The sequence below is a fragment of the Ambystoma mexicanum genome, chromosome 8 (assembly GCF_040938575.1).
Source record: "Ambystoma mexicanum isolate Mex_15411 chromosome 8, UKY_AmexF1_1, whole genome shotgun sequence".
Lineage (NCBI taxonomy): Eukaryota > Metazoa > Chordata > Amphibia > Caudata > Ambystomatidae > Ambystoma > Ambystoma mexicanum.
Genome location: NC_090929.1, coordinates 404,750,112 through 404,774,418, shown reverse-complemented (window position 1 = coordinate 404,774,418; position 24,307 = coordinate 404,750,112). Strand labels below are relative to the sequence as shown.

At 43.9% G+C, this 24,307-nt stretch overlaps 1 protein-coding gene and 1 pseudogene across 1 annotated transcript in view; both read right to left on the bottom strand.

Moving 5' to 3' along the window:
• Nucleotides 1-24,307, bottom strand: part of LOC138471995 (prostaglandin G/H synthase 1-like) — a 633,283-nt gene that overhangs the window by 428,000 nt on the left and 180,976 nt on the right. The gene's annotated exons all lie outside the window — the stretch shown is intronic.
• Nucleotides 15,793-17,739, bottom strand: LOC138473500 (serine/arginine-rich splicing factor 10-like; annotated as a pseudogene).

Below are 24,307 nucleotides of genomic sequence, written 5' to 3'. Positions count from 1 at the left end.
CCAGATTGGGCTTTTGAGACGGCATGGGATAGGCATTTGCTAGGCACTTCCATAAAAAGGTACCACCTGGCCATGAAATTGAAACAGCTAGAAAATGGTGTAAATACCTGGGCATATGATTTATTTGCCTGAAAACTGGCTTTCTATTACCTATATACAAGACAAAAAACGTTTGGCTTTGCAATTACTTATTTTAGACAGGACTCCAGTGCAAGGAACAGATGCACGACACAGATATTGGATACACATTAACAGACTACAGAAACATATTTGTAGGACATTTGTAATACACCACAAGGACAATTATAGTGGCATTTAAGTGATTGGAGTCATTAGACAGTAATGTGCTATACAGCAGAAACATTGGTGTTACTTTGTGGTAGATCTTACTCAAAGAGTTCCCAGTAGGGTAGGTTTCATCAGGGAGGGGCAGGTCGTTGGTGGGAATGCCATAGGGATTAACATGCAATGGTTATTCAATTAGTTTGTAAATGACCAAACACATCCATAGGATGCTTGTCCCACCTCATATCCCATCTCCATACTATCTGTGTTCCAGTGCAAGCGCTCTGGCTTGCACCTAACAGCCAAAACTAAAAAAAGTATGGATGTAAGTCTCTGAATCAATCATGACCACCGGCATTGCTTTGGTCAGCCTTCCAGGCCATTGTTTGCAAATCAGACTGCGCCCTGCCGCTAATGGGAACAGCTCTGCCCAAACTGCTAGACCACAAAGGCTAAAAATGGCAGCCGTGGCTGGTGTTCCAGTTCAGAGGGGCCATGGCCTGGCAGTTAAGGCTGAACTGCACCTTTGGTGGCGGAACCAAGGCTAATTTGTTAATGGCTTGTCCCCTTTAGTAATGGCAAAGACATACTGAGATGTTGTGAATGTAGGGAAGAGGAACAGAACAGTTAAAAATAAAAGCAACACAGGATATTGCTATAGTTGTAGGCAGCCTGCTTGAGCAAGTATGCTACCTCACTTAGAGGTGTAGATGGTCCTCCATCTCCCTGGTCATTTCGGTTTTCATGGCTGTGGGGCATAACTCACTGCCCAGGTCAAGCAAACAAACCCTGGACAAACGTTGCTGCAGCATGTTTAGGGTAAAACCCCCTTTCCTTTCCCCCCAAACCCTGTTACAGTGGGGTTTGACACCAATGGCAAGGGCCCCGTTCTACGGGGGCCAGTGGATGGCCTTGGGGGAGGGGGTGGGGGGACCTGGCCCACCTGGCCCCCCTGCTGGAGCCAGGCCATTTATGAAACTATGTATTGCGTGCTACAGTGTTTTATCTGTCTCATTACAGTACTTGGACTTCAACTCACATATTTTTCTATGACATGTTTTAACTAGCTCATAAAATTAAGTTCTTTGAATTAGCTTACATATTTCAGTTGAAGTATATTATAACTACCTCATCAGCTGGGCTGGCTCCGATTATTTTGCATAGTTTTCTTTGTGAGATGCATGTTATGACGATCAGCTATGAAATCATGCCTTTTATCTTGGACTCCAATCCAATGACTCATTACATTTTTATACAAAACAATAAAATGATGAATAAGACACGCTTTGCAGGAACGCTCATTACCATACAGACAGATCAACCTCATACATTCCAGTTACATGTGTATATGGTGCACTGGCACATAGCCAACCTCTATAGCCCATAGGATGACCTGTGAAAACCAATGACCAGAGTTGCATGGTGAAATGTAGTGCACAATATGTGATATCCTTTCCCCAACCTCTGTTTGCGCGATTTGCGCCCAGGAAACTCATGTTTCCGCCCTTAATAGACTTCAATAGCTCTAGTGGGTCAGAATCGATCTGAAAAGTAGAAGCTACCAAGAAACTGCATTTTTGTTTTAAATTCAGAAAGAAACTCCCAAAACGTAGTCAAACTCCCTTAAATATGCATTTCAATTTCAAAAACGGAAATAACCACAATCAAGGAGGTCTCAGAAGATTGTAGGAAGTGGGAGGCCAGTGGCAAGTGAATGCAGAGTAACTCCCACCATAAAACAGGAAGGAGTAGTTAATAACAAACAATGACACCACTTTTGTCCCGGTCACATGCTTAAAGAACACAGTAACATTTGGACAAAGGTACTATACAGAACAGTTGTGAAAAACATCTTTGACAGTATTCTTGATCATTTTCGGTCCATGACTTTATCTGGACACAAGAACACGCCAGAATTCTCGACAGGAGTAGGAAGGGATCCAGTGGTCAAACCAGCCACCGTACCTTTCATAAATAAGTTTGCAGCAGGGAGAGACTTCCCTAATATTATTATTAATGATAAAACAATAACACCCGATCAGTCGCATTGGATCGGGTGGTAACAGCCCGCGGCCCTAGGTATAGGACAGAGTGCAAGGCGGATTGGGTGTTATTGCTATTAGCACCACAGGTTTTAAATTCGGATATACGGAGTAGTAAGAGCAGGGTATTTTGTTTCAATGAACGGGAGGGGATGCCTTGCAACGTCCTGTTCATTGAAACAAAATAACGAAGATGTCCATGATGGATCGGGTCGGCGCGGCTCCATGCAGAGCCCCTCTTCCATTTCCATGGAGGCCCAGGAGGGTGGAGTGGCGGCAGCGATTGGGCAGCCACTGCGAAAGAAATCAGATAAGGTGAGGGTGCAGAGAGGGTTTCAAGGGGACCTTAAACTCGAGGGGAAGGGATTAAGGGTGGGAGGACGATGGCAGGGGAGGGTGAAGTAGCCATAAGGTTGCTTGGAACACAGGCTTGGATCGTGGGATTCAGCCCACGATCCGAGCAACCCGATTGGTTGTCTCCACCACCCCGGGTGCGATTAATAATATTGTGTTGGAATATAGTTCTTTATGGCAGATTTCTCCAGCTTCAAAACGTGGTAGCAACGGTTGCCACTACCTTATTTTGAGTTTTGCCTGGGAAGGGCGAGAGTTCCCCTAACTAGAGGTATCGGAGCACCTAGGTGTAGGAGTAGCCTAGAGCGCGATCAGCATATCTTCCCATTCATGACCACGTCTCAGCTGGCAGGGAGCCCTCGGACAATGTTCACTCCAACACCATAATGGGGCATTAGGGAACAGGTCTGCAGTATTCCAGGGAGGCCGAGGCGCAGACCCCGGGGGTCCATCTCTGATGTACTGCACTCTCCGTGCCGTAACGGTATTTTGAACATACACTCTAAACAGCACACAAACCAATCAGATTTGAGATGAAAGACTCAAGCCCACACTTAGTACCTATTTCCTATAGCATTGCTGTATCTTTTTTTCCTGCTTTGTGCTGAAGGAAAACGGATTTTCCTTGCCAACCCTATACACTCCAGGGCACATATTAAAAAAATAAGTGTGGGGACTAATTGGAAAGGAATATGCAGGACAACAGGAAGGAACATCTGTGACAGGAAGTCACGGCAAAGCAATGTCTGGCTGCCCCTTTTAGTAAATGGAGGGTGGCGGGTGGGGTGGGGGTGCCTGCCCCGTCCCTGGAAACATACACTTAATAGAAATGCTCAATTCCTATAACCCGACTAATGTAAACACTGTTGGCCACTGTAAACACTGCTGCCCACTGTAGACACTGCTGCCCACCGTAGAAACTTAGCAGCTCTCCTTGATCCTTTACACCTTTATATGTACATCACCCCTGCCATGTTCTGCTAGCCCTGGATTTTAGCTCACGCCGTTCTGAACGTACTGTTTTATTTACCCCTTATAAAAGAGGGGCTACACGTAGCTGAATGCAAAGCGCTTTAAGCTTAGAAGCAGGACTCGCTAAACAGGTAACACCTGACAAGGGACAGCTTGAGATGCCTGCAAAGCTCTCCTACGAGGGTGCCTTAAATGCTTGAATGAAACACTTTTAAAGAGCATGTGATAAAGTTGCTCCAAGTACAAACACGTGGTCGAATGTATCAGACCAGCAGTCATCATAGAAAGGGGCTAGGCAGCTAGCGGGCTCAGATGGAGCAGCCAGCTGGGGGCCTTGTTGGTTTGGAGATGCAGATGTGCAGATAACAAAAGCTGCTTCAAGCAAACCCCGCGAGAGTTAACAGCTGCCAGCCAGTCAGTCAGCCAGCACGACATGGTGCCTGAGGTGCTCAGCTCCAGAGGCTCGCGCTTCGATGCGTTACCATCCCATTTCCACTTTGCTACCCTAAGGAAGATAGAGGCGGCGCTCTAAAGCTAGTAGGGGGGACTCCGTCCTCTCCCAGGCAGGGAAGAAGAGGAAGGGGAGCAGGCGACGTGAGAATTAGGGTGGAGTGAAGTGGTAAGTGGTTGGCAAGGCATTCTTTAAACAGTAGGGTCTTCATGTGCTCCCTGAAGTGTAGGAAGGAGGAGCCAGTTTACTGAAACTGCTGTGGAAAAACCAACAATGCCCGAGCTCTTTTAAAGGGGGAAGAGCAAAAAATAAGGCAGATCAATTTAAAATCAAAAATTATTTCAACCATCACTTCTTTGAGATGTAGCCATTTATTTAAAACTTGGTAAAAACCTATTGAGGAAATAGTCTGAATTCAGTAGGTTTGTATATAGGACGTTCTTCATATTCATTTAACCTCACAGTAAGATGGCATTCTTACTTCTTCAGATGGTAGGTTGGATAATATGAAGGGGCACATGTTGCCTCACAGGAAGAAGTCATTCTTACCTACACAGATGGCAAATCCTGTGTGGAAGGACAAGCGGCAACACAGCACAGTAAGATGGCATTGCCCAACGCACAAATGGCAGGTCCGCTGAAGAAGCACGCCTGCCTCGCAGAAAGATGGCATTGTTACTTACACAGATGGCATGCCAACTGAAGAAGCACAACACCACACAGGAAGATGGCATTCTTACTTGCACAGTTGGCAAGTAATGTGAAGGACACGCTACAGCACAGTAAGATGGCATTGCTACGGACACAAATGGCAGGCACAGCAAGCCTCACAGGAAGCAGGCAGATGAAATTGTGATTTACGGATGGCAGGCCATATGAAGCAGCACACGCTTCCTCACAGGAAGATGGCAGTGTTACTTGCAGATGGCAGATAATCTAATGAAGCATAAAACACCTCACAGGAAGGTGGCAGTGTTGCTTACAGAAGGCAGCAGGTCACCTGAAGAAGTACAAGGTGACTCAGAGGAAGATGGAATTATTAACTGCACGCGTCAGATCATCTGAAGAAGCACAACTCACATCACAGCAACATGGCATTGTTACTTGCTGATGGCAGGTCATTGGGAAGAAGCACAAGGTTCCTCACAGATGGCAGGCCATCTGAAGAAACAGATAATTCGTTTGAGAAAACGTGCATGCTTTTGCGTTTAAGTACATCATTAATAATTATATTACCATAACTGGGGAATTTGTAGCAAAAGCATTAATTAAGGTGTCTTTTTACTGAAATGAGCCACTCAGTCCACACAGTTGCAACCCAGAATTCAGATATTATGGACTGAGAGGCAACCTTTGAATACTTGTAAGCATTACTTTTTCCCGATGTAACATCAATTTTCTGCATTAATCAAAAGAGAAACAGAATATCGAGGTGGTTGAAACGTATCCTTACATAGGCACGCTAGTTGGGAATAATTATCCCCACAATATTTTCTATGAAATGATAGAAAGAAAATGGAATGTAATACGCTCCTATATTGCTTCAAAAGGTGGACACTCGTTGGAACGGTTGTTGGAGATATATAGAAGCTGTATTATTTCTGCAGCCTGATATGCGGTGGAAACCCTGGCAGCTAGATTTCGAGAAACTGCAAGGGAAATTATGGAGACCTGCTTTAGGATTAGCCAATTCTGTGCCTATGGAGGCTATTAGGTGTGAATTAGAACTTCCTTCCCTTTCCACCTTATGGAAAATAAAGTGCTGCAAGTTATATACGAAAATCATGTTGCAAAATGATGGAGATGAAAGTATGTTGAATGTTTTGGGTAGAGGTATGACTGCTAAAAATAGGAATATGAATTTGGCTTTAAAAGATTGGTCAACTACCACTTTAGATTTTCTAAATGTAATTAACATGAAGTTACCCAAAGTGCAGATGGTGATGGAGGGATTTGTTAAGAAATTGAAGAAAAAACGTATTCAATGGGACCTCTGTAATAATCGGGACTAATTTGGTAAAAAAGAGCAGATATAAAATATAGAGCTTGCACGGCTTAAAAGTCTCTACGCCACGTAGCTATCTGTTGAAGGTAGCAAACAGGGATCTTAATAGATTCATTATGTTATTAAGATTTAACATTGTTCCAGGTTATGAATATGTTGGCGGATGGACAGGCATACCGAGAGAAAGAAGGGTATGTAGAATTTGCAAAGAGGAGGCTGAAACTACATGACGTCTCTTGACGAAATGTGGTAAACTGACAAAGATGTATTATAAAAGAATATAAGGACTTATTTTATGATTTTAGGTCGGTAGCAACTGACCAATTTTGGTCTAGTATATACTCAGCAGAGCCGCTGATTTATATCAGTGCAGCTTACCATATATGGCTAGAAATAACAAAGATGATAGAGATAATGCCAAACAATACAAATGGCATTTTAGAACAATATGGTTGAGTAGGTTAGGAGGGTATCCTTCAGTTGTCTTGAGGCCTCTGGTACTGTAAATTCCCTAGGAAGTATGATTATGAATTATTAAGACTAATGTCATAACTTCTTCTACTGGAAAGAATATTGGTTGCACACATTTTAAGTGCTAGGAACTTCTTTCTCATATGTGATGATGGTCAGATGGTATTGCAAGAGATCGGGCTTTAATATCTAATGTTTTAATAATATCTCAATATTTTTATATTGTAATGTGTTTTAATGTGTTTTACATGCTTGGATGAAATAATTTGAAATATGTTGCAAAATAATTAATGATGAATTGTGAATTAAGGATTTGTATGAATTTTGTTAAAAATGTCTTAATGATAGGTTATGAAATGTAATTTATTAAGTTTATGTATAAGTGTATAAGGTTTATTAACCAGAAAACACTAAATAAATAAAAAATAATCAAAATGCTGCATTGTAATGTAATTAGTTTAAAATCTGTGTAATGAACCTGCATTTCATCTTACAGCCACTTCTCAATTTTAGAGCAATTAAATTCTAACAACCTCATAACCTGGTCTATACTATTGTCAAAGCCCATATTCAACAGCACAGCACAATATCACACATTGTCTTAATTTTAATAGACAAAGATTGTCAACATTTAAAAGTATCTTTGACAAATACCACTGAGGTGGCGCCTGGCATATCTTCCCCGCACCCCCATATGATTGTCAAGAGCCCCATGCGCAGGTTTGCTGGTGCTCTTCTTACCAATGTCAGCCCTTATTCATGAAAAGAGTTGGAGCATTGTTCCCACTGCCGCTATTCATCTTAGAGTCATCACTGCCACAGCTGGAAACAGCTGCACATGCCTGGCTTGTACTATTGCATGACTCACTGTCCCCCAGGGGCCAGATCTGGGATCCTGGGAACCATGGTGATTTTCCTGCGGGTCCATCATTTCTGGTGCATTGTGTCCTACTGTAACCTTCCAGGCTGAGTTGCAGCTCGACTGCTATATCAACACATGGGCAAAGGCCTTCTATGGGACTCAGCTGCAGCTCCTCAGGACAGGGGAGTTGCTAGGTCTGGAAAAGACCTGGGGCTACGCTGATGTTGGAACTGTTGGGAATGGGGGCTAGCTAGCCTTTTGGCTGTAGCTCCTGAGAGTCTATCTGGGGCTACAACCAAAAGATCAGGGGCTATAGCCCTCTTAGCCACCCCCTAGCAACGCCCCCGCCTCAGGATGAGATCTTTATAAGGAGAAACTAGAATCTGGTCTGCATGCAAACAGCTCCATAGATAGAGTTTGTTTTGAAAGCTATGCAAAGTAACTCAGTGGGAAGTCTAAGCTCTCCCTTAGGATAGGGAATTCACGGCTCTCATTTGAGGCGATTGCCCACTACTGCTTGGATTTCCTACAGAAATCAACACTCAAAACAAACAGAAGAATTGATGTTACTGCAGAGAAGGGTACAGCTCCCAAACAAATTCTCAGACGTACTTTCATTGGCATTACTACTGCGCGTTGCCTCCATGCTGTCTATGGATGTGGCACGTTGTTCCCTAGCAAGGAAGACCTTGTGGTAGCTCCGAGAGACCCAAGTGACCAGAATTTTTACAGTGCTGCCAGAAAGATAGTAACCAACATCACCGGATTCATGCTACCCGCTGGGACAGCATGCTAGCTAAAGCTCTCAATGACACAGACGCAGCACAAGCAGATGTTTGCCACTCTGTGCTGGTGTAAAGTCAGAGCTCCAGGAGCTGGAGAGGAGAAATCAAACGTCATCTCTGTCCATTTAGGAATGCCCCCCAGTGGCAAACTGACTTGGGAAAAGAGTGCCCATCTATCCCTGTTGAATCACATTGGAGGGCGGGGTGTGATGACCCGTTATTTTTCTTCAGACACGTCTGTAATGCTCAGTACAGTTAGTTGATGCTCAGTGTCTCTCCTGTGGCAATAAATCATTATTAGTCCCGCCGCTGTCATGTGCATGAGCATACATGTGATCCGCTCCATGGTCACGGGGCACAATTTTCTGGTCCATGCACCGAGCATCCATATTATCTGCTCTGTGATGAAATGGGCTCTGTCCTTCTCCAGGGTTCACACACACATATCAGACCCACATGCCTGCTGCCAGCATAAAAAGCCTTTGAAACTTCTAAGGCATAACCTTAATTACCAATAGACAGTGTGAAGGGTGGCTTGTGCAATGCGGGCGGGACACAGGCAGATCTCGCCCGTGTTGCCAGTCAACTGATTGAGAGACCTTCTTCGGGTGCAAAAAAAAGTTGCACTTATGATGAAAAGTTAATGTGCAATTAAGTTGTGCAGATTTAAGGCAACAAAGCCCTTGAAATTCAGCGCATATGGGAAGTCATGACCAGCTTAAGCGTTTCAGTTAAAAAGCCCATGAGCACATACATATTATAAGAGAAGGGATTCACAATGACATATACAATTATATTATGGGGGACATGGCATTATGAGGGACATCAACAGGAGCGTGCAGAGCCAAGCTGGCCATGACTTCACACATCTGCTGAATTTCAAGAGTTTAATTGCGTTAAATCTGCACAACTTAACTGCACCTTGACTAAGGATTTTTTTGTGAATATTATATTTATGTACATTTTGGAACATCCTCAACTATTATGCACATTACAGGATGGGTGTGCAGGACCTCTACGAACAGTATCCTCAATAGAATGCTTGCTCTGTTTGCAAACGATTTGTATGCAGTCAATTAATGGATACCTTTCATGGCCATGGTCCTCAGATTTGGATGGCCTTTGATTAGCAACTGTAGCTCATTATAATAAACTGACTGATCATTATATTCCTTAGTACTTCGACAGCATCTTCAAGCATTGGTGTTTAGCTTTTGCATGAACGGTTTTTATGACCTTCATAGGACAATTTACCAATAAAAGGAACACAAACGTGTGCCCCCAATATGGTCTTTCATTCACAATGACATTCTTTCAATATTTATACTCATTCATTATGAAAATCTCTCAATCACTACTTTAACGACACCCATCAACTCAAGCACAGTCTATCCCTTATCCATGCCTGGATATCAATTGCCGACATGCAGCTCAAGTGTGGCAAAGACTACATTCACTCTCCAAGGAAACTCAACCAAGCATGTTGAAGACCAGAAATGGATCGGATGAAGAAAATGAAGTTCGACAAAGTCAGGATTCAACTTTTACCCAACCCCAAATCTCTTGGCTTTACTATTGACTGATTATTCTGATCCAAAACACACATCACCAAGAATACAAAACAACTTTATCTCCTCCACCCCTCATCCTCGCCCCAGTTTTCACAACAGTGGTTCAAGCCATGGTCATCATCCAATGAGATGGGGCTAATGACCCACTAGCAGAAGCCCCAGATCCCACCCTGCTCCCTCTGAAAGCCTCCAAGCACACTACAGTATGCCTCATAACTTACAAACCAGGCACAACTAGGGGTGTGCCAAATAGTAAATTTACTGTTCGGCTTAATCCCGAATAGGAGGCCTAAGTATTCGGCTGCAGCCGACTAGTGAGTTGAACAATAGAATACTATCAGAAATGTATCAATATATGTATAGAAATGTTCCTTTTGAAATATAAACAAAAAGGAACATTGCATTAATTGGTCCTGAAAAATAAAACAGATGGAAGGAACTCTATATAGCTGTTCTACATATAAAAATAATTTCCTTCAGTGGGCCACCCATAAATGAGCTGTGCAACAGTAATTTTAAACATATACAAACGGCATTACACAAATGCATAGTAAGATGCACACTGCCCCTAGAAGCAAATACAAACAAGCATAGGCAATCCCAGCAGTTTTTGTGTAGGCATGGGAAAGTTACTTGCCAGACACTGCTGTAGTGGTATTAACTGGCTATTGATGGTTGCGGGTGCAAAATGGTTCGAGTACCTAGGCATATAAAGGCAGTGCATAACAAGCCCAAACTGTTGGCTTTGCCAATGCTCGTTTTAACAGGACTTCAGTGAAGGGCATGCATTGTGCTTGTAAATAGATCATGGGCGCTATGTAAATGCACTAAATACACGATTAATGATTAATATATGAATGGAGGTAGGCAGCAAAGTAACGGCACTCATTGTTCACAATCACACTGGGCATCCAGCGTATTTTTAAAAAGCAGTATCCTTTTGAATTACGTTACTTAAACTCCTAAAGCTTTAATGTTATGTTTGCTCAAACCTTATCTGGAGAAAAAAAAAAGAATCAGGAGGCACTCATTACCCCGCTCCCTCCCTCCATCCGTCCCTCCCTACCTACCCTTCCTCCATTCCTCCCTCTCCTCCCTCCATCCCTCCCTCCCAGCCTCTCTTCCTTACTCTTTGCCTCGGCTGAGGCAGCTAAGGCCCTGGGTGTTCGGTTGGTCTAGGTTACAATGGGGCAGCCCTGACCTGGCCTACAAAAGCATTGCCAGAAGTGGCAGCCTTACAGACTATTAGACTGTGTTGCTCTGCATAAGAAAGCATTCAGGGTTAAAATCCAACATTACTCCCCCCACCCCCTCCCGTTCAACAGCCCCTTTTTTCCTCCATCACCCGTGGGTGCTTTGCATATGCACCCCTCCACATTCCAGGGCCCCCTGGTCTCACCCCAGCTCCCTTTTGAAGCTTCCTTCTCTCCGTCTATACAAGCAGACTCATCAGTATTAGCACTGTAAGGAAGGCATAGTTTCAAACAGTGAAGACAGACGCAAGTGATCACAGTTCAAGGGTGTTTATTGAACTTCAATGGGTAGGTTGAGTGCCTATCTAATCCTACATTTTAAGGATGGGAGCAAGCTACAGCCATCAAATAATAACGCAGTCCTAGTGGAGTTAAAAAAAAAAAGGGCCTATACTAATAAACCTATTACCAATCCTTACTTCTAAATACAAATGGTGTGGGACAACAATGCATGCAGAAAGAAAAGTGTTCAAGAAACAATATATGTCAGGATAGTTGAGCAGTTGGCTTCCCTTACCCATGTTTTCAGCACGGGACAAGCCGGCACACTCTAGCTTCGCACACACTCTGACCATGAGGACACAGTTCAAAGCATAGGTATCAGTCCCTTCTGCCAAAAGTCTCTTTCACAATAACAGTCTCTTATTGCAGAGGGCCTGACATAACAAACAAGCACCAAAGTTCCTTTCTTATCAGGATTTTCACATTCACAGGTTCTCGAATCCACTGTTCGCCATGACTCTCCCGCCTTCAGGCTCGGACCCCCTTTTAACACAATATTCACAATTGGTCTCCTTCAATCGAAGTTGGACCGAGGATCTCCCTCATTGGGCTTGGACCCCATTAGCACAATTGGTCTCCCTCGTTCGTGCTCGGACCATGTCAATTCACTTTCGAAACTTTCTTCTTTGTATCAAAAATCAGAAGACTTTAGATTGTGTGATGGATTTTGCTTAAACCGTCGCAGGACCACTTCAATTCACTTCATTTCTCATTCTCATCTTTTACTTTCACTTCTGCCACTTCTTGGCTGGATACGTCACAGAGACCGACGACTGAGCACTATTGCGGTGCCGGACCACTCCGTCACTGGTATTGTATCTTTTGCTGTTAAAGTTCAAACATCCAACAGCAATTAAGCTTTCCTCATGTCTTTTATCACACCATTGCCAATCTTCATTCTTGCACTCTTTATACAATGTTGCCGCTTGCAACCTTGACTTCAACACAGACCGGTCTTGCATCGGTCTCCCCAACTCACCGGCTGGGTTGATCTCGCTAGCACTGCTTTGATTTAGGAGCCAAGGACAGTACCACGGTGGCTGCTGCTCCTCCCAGGCTCGGTCAGCCAATGCAGGAGGACCTAGGTATCTCTGACACACAATGCAGGATTCTTCAGTCTGGTTTCCTGTCCTTATGGTTTTTAATCTGAAGGATTCTGAAAAGTAACGGTTTCTCATCAGAAAGGTCAAGGGTATCTCCATCCTTGCGCCCCCTTCTTGGTTTGCCGTCTTTCTTCCCTCGTTCAGTTGCCGTATGGAAACTGCTGTTACTCATTTGCTTTGCCTCACACAGAGTGTGCTCTCGTGCTCCACCTTTTATGAGTGTGGGGAAGCTTAATGGAAGTCAGGTGTAAGTGGTTACCAGTAATTGCCTGTCCTTGACTGACCATAGTAGTGGGACATGTAAGGTACAATGCTCGGGTGTGAGTCTGTTTTCTCCCATGGCAGGATGTCGGTGTGAAAATGTTTGTGAAGGGAAAGGTGGGAGGGGGTAAAGTTCCCACATATAGGTAGGATTCCACCAGGTAGGATGGGATGAAGGTGTTACAGGGAGGGGGGGTACCATGTCTCGCCATAAGGTGTCCCATTCCCACAAGACCCCTCACTCAGGTGATCCTACCGCACTGGTCCACTCCAGTCCACTGGATCCATGATGAAATAGCGAAATGTGCACTCAAAAGGTTAAATAGACAGGAGACTGAAAGTGGGGTAAACTGTTCACTTTTGTCATTTAAAGTGGCGTTAATGTGTCCGTCTGTCTGGCATTCGTCATGTCCGGGTGTCTAACTTATCCATAAGCAGCAGTGCACTTTGCAGCTGAGCATGGCCCTCAAATGGTGCTCAACTGCCATAAGCGGACATTAACGCCCCTCCCCTCCCCCCCAGGCTCAGGAGCAGGGGCCTCATTTTCTGAAATGTCTTTGGAATGGGTTTTTTTGATACCATGATACCATCACAGCTTTTCACACCTTATGAGTGAGCATTGATGGGCCAGTGCTGAGCAGTGAGCACCAGTGCAAACATTTATAGATGTTGACGGCAAATTCACTGACTGAATCCAGCCATATTCCATCCACCCTCACAAGCAGCCTGACAACCAGCGTGTGTAAGCACAGAGTGTGGCTGAGTGCAGTCGGGAGTCCAGCCCTGCCCTGGCCTCAAAATACAGTATGTCAGGCATGGCATGTGGGCTGCGGGGTTGGGGGGGCGGTCTGTCCGATTAATGCTGCGGCCGTGCCTAACATGCAGCCCGTCACCCAGGGATATAAAGCCCAAGACCTCATCCTTAGACCTGCCCCTGCCTCACATGCAGCCTGTCAACTGAAGTGTGGAGACCCAAAACTCGTGGCGGACACCTACTTCTGCCTCACACGCAGCCTGCCAGCCCGATTCGTGAGCACTCATCATCTGGCGGAGTCCAGCTGTGCCCTTTCTTCACATGCCGACTCAGCTCGAGGTGTGCAACGCACAGGCCCCAGATGAATTCAGCCCTGCTGGGGCCTCAAGTGCAACCTGCTAAGCATGTTAATGCGCCCTTAAATTAAACAGATATGCTCCCCTTTTGCAATAGGATCAGGCAGGATAAGGCGCTCCACTTGCCTGCACTAAAAGTCAAAGTCAGAGCACCGGGGTCAAGTTTCAGAGGCTCCTGACCACAATGATAGGTGTGAAGGACACGGGTCCTATTGTAAATGGAATCTCAGCAAGAGCAACACAGTGGATGGATTTCCGCATTCTGGGTCACCACTAAAGGGCACAGATCCTGCCGCAACTTGTACCCAGGCACTTAGAGCAGGAGGCACAACAGGAAAAGTGTCAGAGCACAAAGGAGCAGAGATACCAGAACCAAATAACTCGTGCTCAGGCACCACTCCAAGGGACACACAGACTGCAAACTTCGGCTTTGAGTAAGTATTCCAGTAAGTATTCGAAAAGTTGATTTTCAGCAGAAATTCAGCTGAATACTTATTCGAAGCAGAAGTTTGAGACACCTCTAGTCACTACCAAAACCCCACTCTATCTGGCAGAGATACTCATCACCTCTGCAGGCCAATGAGACAACATCTCAAGAATGGATAGAAAGAACAGCAAGAAGGCAAAAACTAGGAATTCTGCATTTTCCTGCGGTATACCCGTCTGGTCTAGGTTACCAAACCAGATCAGATTGGCACTCTCTGTTGTACACTCCGTTCCCAGGAAGGACCTGAAGACCCTAGACTTCAAAGAATATTTTGCCAATCGCTGATCATGACACTCAACCATACCTTTCACTCCCCCTCATTAACAACCTCCTTTCCTTGCTCCCATAACCCACCCCAGCACCTCTGCACCCTACCAGTAACCCCTTGGTCCGTCCTTTGGTACAGTGCTTTGTGGGTTCCGAGCTAGTTCCTGGCTTTATAAACCCCCTTCACAGATACTTACATGATCAAATTCACTTTTGCACCAGTACAAGCCCACTTTTTTCAATCAACGCTTCTATATGGCATTGCGCCAAATAGGGTGAAAAATATATCGCCGATGATCAGTTAAACTTAACCTTTGGGGCACTCTGGGAATCCTCACAAATAACTTGGGTAATTTCTAGGATTTTGGTCTGTGCACAGCAGACTCAATGCAAGAACGCACTTTATTCCAAACAATATGGTTAATGGGTTGAGAGAGGCGGCAGCAATGCAAAGTTTGGACGAAACATTCTCCTTTGGCAGAGACATGAATTTGCGAATGTAATCCTTTATTTGTATGAAAGCAAAGAAACAGATCCCCTGAAAAAAATGAACGCTAGCTGTGCTAGCTCAGAATGCATCGATTCCAAGTCATAGCAATGACAGCAGGGGCTACACTAAGCACCTTTTTGGAGGTGGACTTTGAATCCCGGAGGCCATGAGGTATATCGAGCTCTTCCTTGCCGCTCTGTCCAGTGGGGCATCCCATGGAGAAATTATGTATGATGTGAATTCACGTTTTTTTTTTCTCTGTGAGCTATTAATGAAATTAAGAGCCCAATGACTTGGGTATTTGTTCCATTTTATTTTTTATTTTTAATTTTTTTGAGAAAACAAATTTTATCACAGCAGATTTGCTAGATGTACAGCAAGCAGAAGATAGTGGGGGTAGTTCTTTTTGATAAAAATGGGTTCTTAAGGTAGGTTAAATACACACGTCCGTTTTAGAACATATAAAAATTCCTTTATACAAGCTTCTATAAGAAAGGAATTTCCATCCCACAACTTTCTGCTAGAGCTGCAAGCTGCTAGTTTTAAATAAGGTACATTCAACCAAATGATAAAATATGCTGGCCTGAATTGCAAAGAGCAACAGTGAGCACAAAAGAAAATAATCTTTAAATGTACAAAACCAACTTTAACTTACCTTTTAGCCACAATTGTTTTTAAATGCAAACTTGAAATGAAATGTAACAATTCAGGATCAGTGTACTTAGATTTCAGACAACTACTAGTTAAGAGAACAAATCAGATGGAGCAACAAAAAACCAAGTCTAAAATTAAACGTGTACACGTTAAGGAAATGCTTACAATGCCACATAACTGTTGAACTTAAAACTATAAAAACCTTGAACTGGAGCAAGCATAGAATGGTGTGGCTTTGCATTTCCATAGTTTCACACAAAAATTGCAGGGCAAAGAAATTAACCATTTTCTTTGAGTGTGTACATGCACATTGAACTTAACCAACCATGGTTAGTGTTTTAAAAAGTATGAAATATTTTTCAGCGGTCTATTGCAGGGTCATATTTTTCATTGACTGAAACTACACCATTGCAGGCAACTATGCATCCAATGTGACATTTTCTAGATACAACCTACTTCAAACAATCGCCATATGTAAATCATACAAAAAACACACCAAGAGGGCGGGGAAGGGACTTTGCATAAAATGGACTAATGCTGAAACAGTCTTATGTACTGTTCTGAAACTTCTCAACTGGCCCGGCAACTGCCCCCCATTTTAACACTGGTGGTTGGTTTAATTTCCAATTATGCGAAATATACCCAATGATGGCACCATTCACGTAGACAGCATTCAATCAATTAACACTTTCAGTAACCATTCTTCATTGAAGAATGGCTGTGGCAACAGGGCTATGTGATTCATAAAAAATACCTATGGTTTGAGAAGATACCTATGGAGTTGAGAACTTCAACACTTACGAACAAGCTCACAAAGCCCTGCATACAACTAAGTAATTAATGAAAACTGACTGTACAAGTGGACACCTCAATGGATGCCCATACCATTTAATGAACTTAATCGCTAAACTGCAGCCTTCCATATTCTTAACAAGATAAAGTGGTTGCATTGCTGCAACATAATTAATCCATAAACGGAAGAGACCTGGATGACAATGAATTATACATGCCTTACATGGAAACACTCAATGGCAACAATATTTGAGGATTGTCTAAGACCTCGATCTTGAATGTGACCGGGAATGCGATCTATGTGGTGCCTTTTTTCTTGATTCCCTCTCGTATCTGGAACTAGACTTGTGGCTTTTAGAACCCATTTTTAGAAGTACCCCTTGATTTTGAATGAGACCGGGAACGTTATTTCCTTCTTTGATGGGGACCTTGATCGAGACCTCGAATTAGACCTAGAAAAAGATCTATTCCGACGATTGAACCGGCCATGGTCTGAATGTGTTCTGCTACGTCTTGAAGGCCTGTTTGCCGATATTTAGGACTGTAAGACCGCCAATAGTTTTGTTCAAATGAACGACTTCGCGATCTCCTCCTTTCATAACTTCGGCTCCTAGATTTTCTACTGTAGCGATCATAATCGTCATCATAAACAGAAGATTCATATTCAATTCTTCCCTCTTTTGTTTTCATTTGAGTGGGTGTTTTTCGATCACCCTGAGCAGACTGGATTTCGATTTGACGACCGCAAACCCACTTCTTGTCCAAATTATGGAGAGCATCCTCGGCATCACGGACATATCAGGCATGAAGACTCTGTCTTGGTCACCAATTAACTTCATCTTGACCTTTAACTCAAAGCGCATGTCAGAAGGACTGGTCATGATGTGCTTGCCCAATGGTTTTAATCTTTACTTTGACAAAAAGCTTTTCCGCCTTTTGTAGGTTAACCGAAGCTTTGTCGCCTATTACAGCTTGACCTTCCAGCTTTTCTTTACATTGTCTTTTCCCAATCTTTCCCTTCAAGCCAGATTAAGAAGCCTTTAGCTTGTCTACTTGTGTTAATTGTTGAACTCTACTCTAAGGTGCTATCATGCTTTCTTTAGGATTCGCCTTTACAGTACAGCTTTAGATTCTGGTGTCGTCCCCCACGTTCCTGACGAAGAGCGAAGTGTTGGGTGGCCTCAGGTACCGAGACATGATTACTGGAAGGCGACGGCGTCCGAAGATAACGGCGAAACCCCAACCGAAACATTTGTTCCATTTTATAGTGTCTGACGGCAGCAAACATTAGGTAATGGAGGTGGTCAAGGTTCTCTAAACAGTTAGTAGAACTGGTGACTTCACTTTGCAGGAGAGTTTCCGTTCAATGCCTTTTGGGCATTCAGTATAATGCAGTCACTCCAGAGTGTGCAGGGTATAGGCTATTTCTTTGTCCTCTCCATCTCCTGGCAACCTCAGACAATGCATTCAGCAAGTGCACAAGTCCCTGGCAGAGCAGTACACTAAGCTCTGGTCGTAGAAAACGTTCAGTTTCTAATGTATGAGAAGCCGCACTGCCTTTCTTGCCAGGTCTTTATGTATGTAGGTCTTCTTCATGCAAACTCTCTGATCATCCTACTTACTACCTAGACAACCTGTTTTCCAGATATGCGAAGACAATGTTGGACATTATTTTCTTTTTTGTAATTTGCTGAGGTCCAAATTGGATGCAGACCACGTAGGTCTTTTGTAAAAAGTGTGAAGTTCAATTGAGTTCTGCGATTGCTCCAGAGTCCCTTAAATAAACGTGATGTTGTAACGCCCAAATAGGAAGGATATTATTTTCCATTTATATAACATCACCATACATGTAAAGTTAATCTGGCAAGTTACACTCTTAGCTCTTGTTCTGCAAACTATGTCGCCAAATAGAAGGCACTGAAGTTCAGTTCCATTCTGGGATGAAGACGGCCTTGCCCGAGGCATCTCATGCAGCGGCTCAATGCCTATTGGTGGTCTGAAGGAATACTACAGAGTGATATTCTGTGCTGAAAGACCTGCCCAGCTGTGAGACGATCGAATGCTCACCATTGCTCACACTCATATGAGAGGGACATGAGTCAGCGGTGGTGACCTTCCTGTCACGAAGAAAGCAAAGAGCTGCTTATTTGGCACAAAGGCACTGAGGAAGTCAGCGCAGGATCTAAGGTGAAGAGGAGCTAGGTGGCTGCCAGGAAAGAACTCAAGATGGCACACCCCATCTTTTTTTACTTCCTAGATGAGGCGGGGGGGGGGCAGCAATGGACCAGGAGAGAATCCCCCACTCCCCTCAGAAATACCTACTATTTTAAAGTGGGAATGAATTACCATGACAAGATTTTAGGGAGGAGCACTATGGGCTTTAAGAATCCTGAAGAAACAGATTGCATACATTGCTGTGGGGATCCAGATAGAGTGGAGATCAAGGTCAGAGTTGTCTTAAAACCCAAATCTGACTCGGAGCCTAGAACCACATGAGTGAAGAAAAGCTTTTGCCAAGCCATACAGCCTCTGCGGCTGGAGGCTGATAAGAAGTGCGATATCCTTGAGAAAAAAAGAATTTTGTCCCTGATGAAAGAAGTTGGATCTCTCTGACAAGGCAGCAGGCGATTTGACATTGAGAAACCTGCTACTCTGCAATGTTGAGACTGAGAAGCTTGGCATACCTGATGAGTTGAGGCTGACAGGAAGCTTGCCATCTGAGGAGAAGCCTAACATCCCAACAGCTTGACTATGAGAAGACAGCAGACATCCTCGATAAGTGGAGCTGACAAGTAGCACGAGAGCCCTGAAGAGAAGTTGGATGAGCTCAGGCTAAGAACCCTGATGAGTTGTGGCTGACAAAAAGCCTGATATGCCAGAGAAGAAACCTACATTCCTAATGAGCTAAGGCTGATAATATGCCTAACATCCATAATGAGCTGAGGCTAAACAGACAGCTAATATCCCAAAGGTTTGAAGCCCGACATTGATGAAAAGTGTGGATAACAAGTTGCCAGACAACAGCTGACCATCTGGCATCTATACAAGGATAAGAAGCCTTATATATCTGAAAAACCGAAGTTGGGGAGAAGGATGACATCTCTGGTAAGTCACAGCTGACAAGAGGCCAGATAATGGGAAAAAGCCAGACACCACTACTGAGGTGATGGTGATAGGAGGACTGACATCCCTGAGAAGAAGCTGGAGATAGCTGATGATTTGTGGCTGAGAAGGAGCCTGACACTACTCAGTGTGTGGCTGACACAAAGCCTGAGATCCCTAAGAAGAAGCCTAATATATCTGAGGAGTTGAGGCTAAAATGAATTTGTATTTACATCCATTTGAAGAACAGGGATGTCATTCGCAGAGAGAAAACAAGCGATGATCCAGTTCATGAGGGTGTGAGCAAAGTGTGACATAGTCCAGGAACAAGAAGCCTGATAACCCTGATAAATTGTGGATGACAAAAAGCATGACATCCCTGAGAATACACCTAACATACCTGATGAGTTGGGAACCATAAGAAGCTTGATAAATTGGATGAAGCACAGTTGGGTACGGGCCAGAGATCTCCCTGCACTAAGACCAGTGAAAGACCAGATTACCCTGATGACTCAAGACCGCCAAAGTGCCTGCACAATAAGGGGCTGAGGAGAGACCAAAAGAACCCCATGCAGAGAAAGCTGATAAAGAGCCTGGGAAACTCTCCTAGTGATAGTGAGACCCCCGGCACTTTTTTCTGGACTTCTGGACCTTTTTTCTTTCAACCCTGAATGAGTGGAGCCTTTTTCCACTCATTCATTCTTGGGGGCTCTGTCTTTTGGAACTCTACTCTCTGTATTCTACCTGTACTATGGAGTCTGTCTCGTCCATAGCTCTTAAAGACATCTGTGTTGGGACTACTGCAGCACACAGCTCCCTGTAGGCAGTGTTGCTGGAGACTCTTAGGGTCCTGTTTTGAGATTATTTGTATATATCCTCAAGTAACTACTATTCTTAAGGATAGAGAGATACTTTGCATCTCTCCCGAAACGCAATAGTCTGAGAGATTGACACATGCCACCTTCAATGGAGTGCCAAAGGGATACCTAGTATCCCCCCCTTCCCTCTACTCCTGTCACTTTTTAGTCACATAGACAATCTCCTAGTTATGGCTGGTTGCAGTGAATGTGTTCTACCAACTATGTGCCATTTTTATACCAGAGGCTATATCCATAATCCTGGTAGTACACAATAGGGGCGCATAAGTAGCACCATTCTGGAGACGAAGGGGGAGGTCAGTGTGTGTATTTTGTCTTTGGCGGGCCAAATGTCCCTTTCTGTAAAATGCTGAAAGAAACTGCAGCGGAGCGTGTGCTGGAACTGTATAAAAAGTGAGGCTTCTGGAGTGAAAGGCAAGTCGACCACTGGAAGCTGAAGGAACTGAAGAAGACAACCAAAGATGCCTTCAGATCCTTTTCAACACCATGAAGTGATCACTGCTGTCCTGACTGTGTTCGTTTGCGGCATAGGAGCTCCGAAGAGGGCGACTCCTTCCCTTTGGCTGGTGGGAACAACCAGTCACAAGACTAAATATGAATTGAGGTATCTTCCGAGGTCCAGGAGACCTGCTGCCCATTTCGAGTGCATCATCTAGGCCGAATCCATCCAAATCTTTGCTGAACCCATAAGGACACTAGAGAAATCGGATCCAACTTGCCAGATCCCCTCATCAGCGTGTGGGACCGCAGGAAGTAAAAAGGATTGACTGGACGATCTGTGTCCGTTGTTAGAGCTGCAAAAAGGGTGGCAAAACCGCAGAGTGAACCAAGAAGTTGCTGAAAGTCGTGCCTGAGGTCCTCCCTGGAGACTGCTGCTGAGAGAACCTGGCCATTGTCGTACCTTCAATCATCAGACCAAGGAATCCAGAGGTTGGTCCAAAGCTGCAACAATGCAGAGCATCTAGCACAAACATTTTCTTCTAACCTAAGGTGCGGTGAGGAAAAAAGGTATTGCTTACCTGATTCCAAGAAGTCACTCCCGAGCGTTGGAGTGCACCTAGTGGTGTCCAGGGTCACCCCCTCTTACCTCCGACTCAAGCTGCTGCTTGTGTCCCTTCATCGAGTCCTTTTATAGGTCTCCCTTGTTAGTTAACTTGCTGCTTCTATAACACTAGAGACTGGAAGAAATCCTCTGGAACCCTTTGTATTCTGCTGCTTGTCAAGACTTTAAACCCTCTACCAACTGCCTTTAGTATTCACAAGTATTCCAAAGTGTTCTAGTGTAAACATCTAAAGTATTTAAAGTGATTCTGGTGTTTATATAATTTTATATACATTATACATGTAAGAGTTTCTTTAGTGTGCAAATCTAACTAAGGTTCAGTGTACTTACTTACAGCTCACATCTTCCTCTTGAGATAAGCCTGACTGCTCTGCCACTCTACCAAGGTCCTGATTTAGTACAGACTGATACTAAGAGTTGGAGATCTGCAAACCACTGGGACAGCTTACTAAAGTCTTACTACCAGTAGGACTTTAGGAAAACTCCCCTAACATGAACTGACAAAGGAAGATGGGACTAGTCAACTAAGCACTTGAGTTAGACATTTGCGAGTGAGAGAGTTGCTAGAGAGAGAAAGAGAGAGGGAGGGAGAGAGAGAGAGACACACACACACAGAGGGAGAGTTGCTAGAGATAGTGGCTAGAGAAATACAGAGTTGAGGGGGAGAGAGTTGAGAGAGAGAGCGATAGAGAGAAAGAGAGAGAAAGAGAGAGAAAGAGAGAGAAAGAGAGAGAGAGAGAGAAAGAGAAAAAGAGAGAAAAAAAAGTCTGCCAGACACAAAGGAATTCTTGGAACCAGAAAGCAGAAAAGTAGAAAATAAAAGGAAAAAGATAGAGAGAGAGCAGCAGCAGCCCACTTGTAGGACATGGTGCCTCTTTCTGAATAGCATAGGAACTATTCAGAGAGGATTTGAATACATGAGCCTCAGACTGTAGTGGGGGGCAGTTGACTTAATTTCTCCATTTCAGGGCAATTTTTCACACGTGCAAGCATTTTGGCGCTGACATTTGCACCACCCAACTGCTGCAAAAGCCATTTTTGTCAAGTAAACTTTTGCCCTGTTGCAAATGCCTTTACAAAATAGCGATACATCAGCGCAAGAATGTGTACTATGACCCCAAACAGCAAGAAAAGGTTTTTAGTCACCTTTGATTTGAATAAAACAATGTCAGTGCAAATCCTGCAAATCACGTAGCAGGATTTGCACCCACGTGCGGGACACCAGTAGACAAGCTGCCTTTGCGCATTGCCCCTGGGGTATGCACGCTTTTCCAGGACAATATTCATAGTTCAGCACCAAGTAAGCCGGCAGTATTTATTTTTTATCCATAGAGAAACTTATACTCCACTTTCCTTTAGCTTATTTTTCTCATATTCTCTTTTTCATTCGATTATTTTATTGAAAAAATGGCAAATTTGAAAACGGAATCTTTCTGCAGATGAAAAAAAAAACATACCTGTGCCTTAGTACTGTACAATTTCATCGCTTTTAGCTTGAATGATTCCTAATGAATACATATAGCAGCAAGTCCCCTTTTAAGAGGGACTGTCGGCCGAGGAAATCCATCTTTGGAAAGGATAGGCTGCAGCCCTGGACAGAGCATTATTTAATAATCCTTCTTGCTTTAGGCTCATGAAAGATGGCATGGCATTATCTCATATTTTCATGAAAATCTTGGCATCAGCAGGCTAGAAATGCCACCCTTGATCCCGTGATGGTCATTGTTGACATTGCCTCTGCAATCTCAAAGCTGCTCTCTCTGCAGAAATGCAGAGCTGCTCGCTTGCGGACGTTACGACCCCCCAGAACGATTGCATGCCAGTCTCATAGCTAATCGCCCAGTTTGACTGAGAAAGGATGCTGGGGTCCAAAGAGTATGCATTCTGCCTGGACTCTGGCACTGAAGCAAGGCGTCCTTTCCACTCCCATTCACATCAATGCACCGTCTTCATTTGGTACCGACCTCTGATTGGGACACTGAGTGACACCTTAAACCCAGAACACATGTCTAGGTCTGGCGAGGAGGCCTTTGGCTCTCCAGCATATCTAATGCATCCCTAGGAACAGTAAATGGGGCATAAAGGGGAATTGACTGAGGGAAACCGGAATGCCCATCGGATAGCTAAACGTCATCAGGCCTTCGGGCCACGGACCCTGTACTGTGGACATATACTTTCACGCACTGAACTGCGTTTCATGGATCTACTTCGATAACAAGTGAAACACGAATGATAAGCGCCTTATGGATCCGTTTTTGAACAAGAAACACGTGAATGAAAATTAGCGCTCACCACTTTAGCAAATACACATCATACTAATCTTCAGAAGCTACCCACTAATCTGAAGAAACTCCGACTCTTGATGCCTTAACATGGCATCTCCCTACATATTTTGTAAACTGACTGGCAGATATTTATGGTGTAGAAATTGCTCACAGTAATAAAATCACTCCCAAGAAATATTGTTATGATTGTTTATGTTGATCTATATCATATGCATACCCAGAGCCCTGATGAGGAGAAGCAGTTCTCGAAACACATGTCAGTTCATTATACCTTGGCTTAGACTCATTGTACTTTGGCTCAGTGTATTTTAGGCTCATAAGATTCACACGTGAATCAATAAATTTTATTAACACACGCACATTCTTTGACAGTTTGTTCTGTATTACAGACCATTTATAACATCCACGCCACCACGATAATAGGAGGTTGAGCGCATTAGAAACTTGAAGACATTATAATTACTTTTTTTTAGTAAATGGAG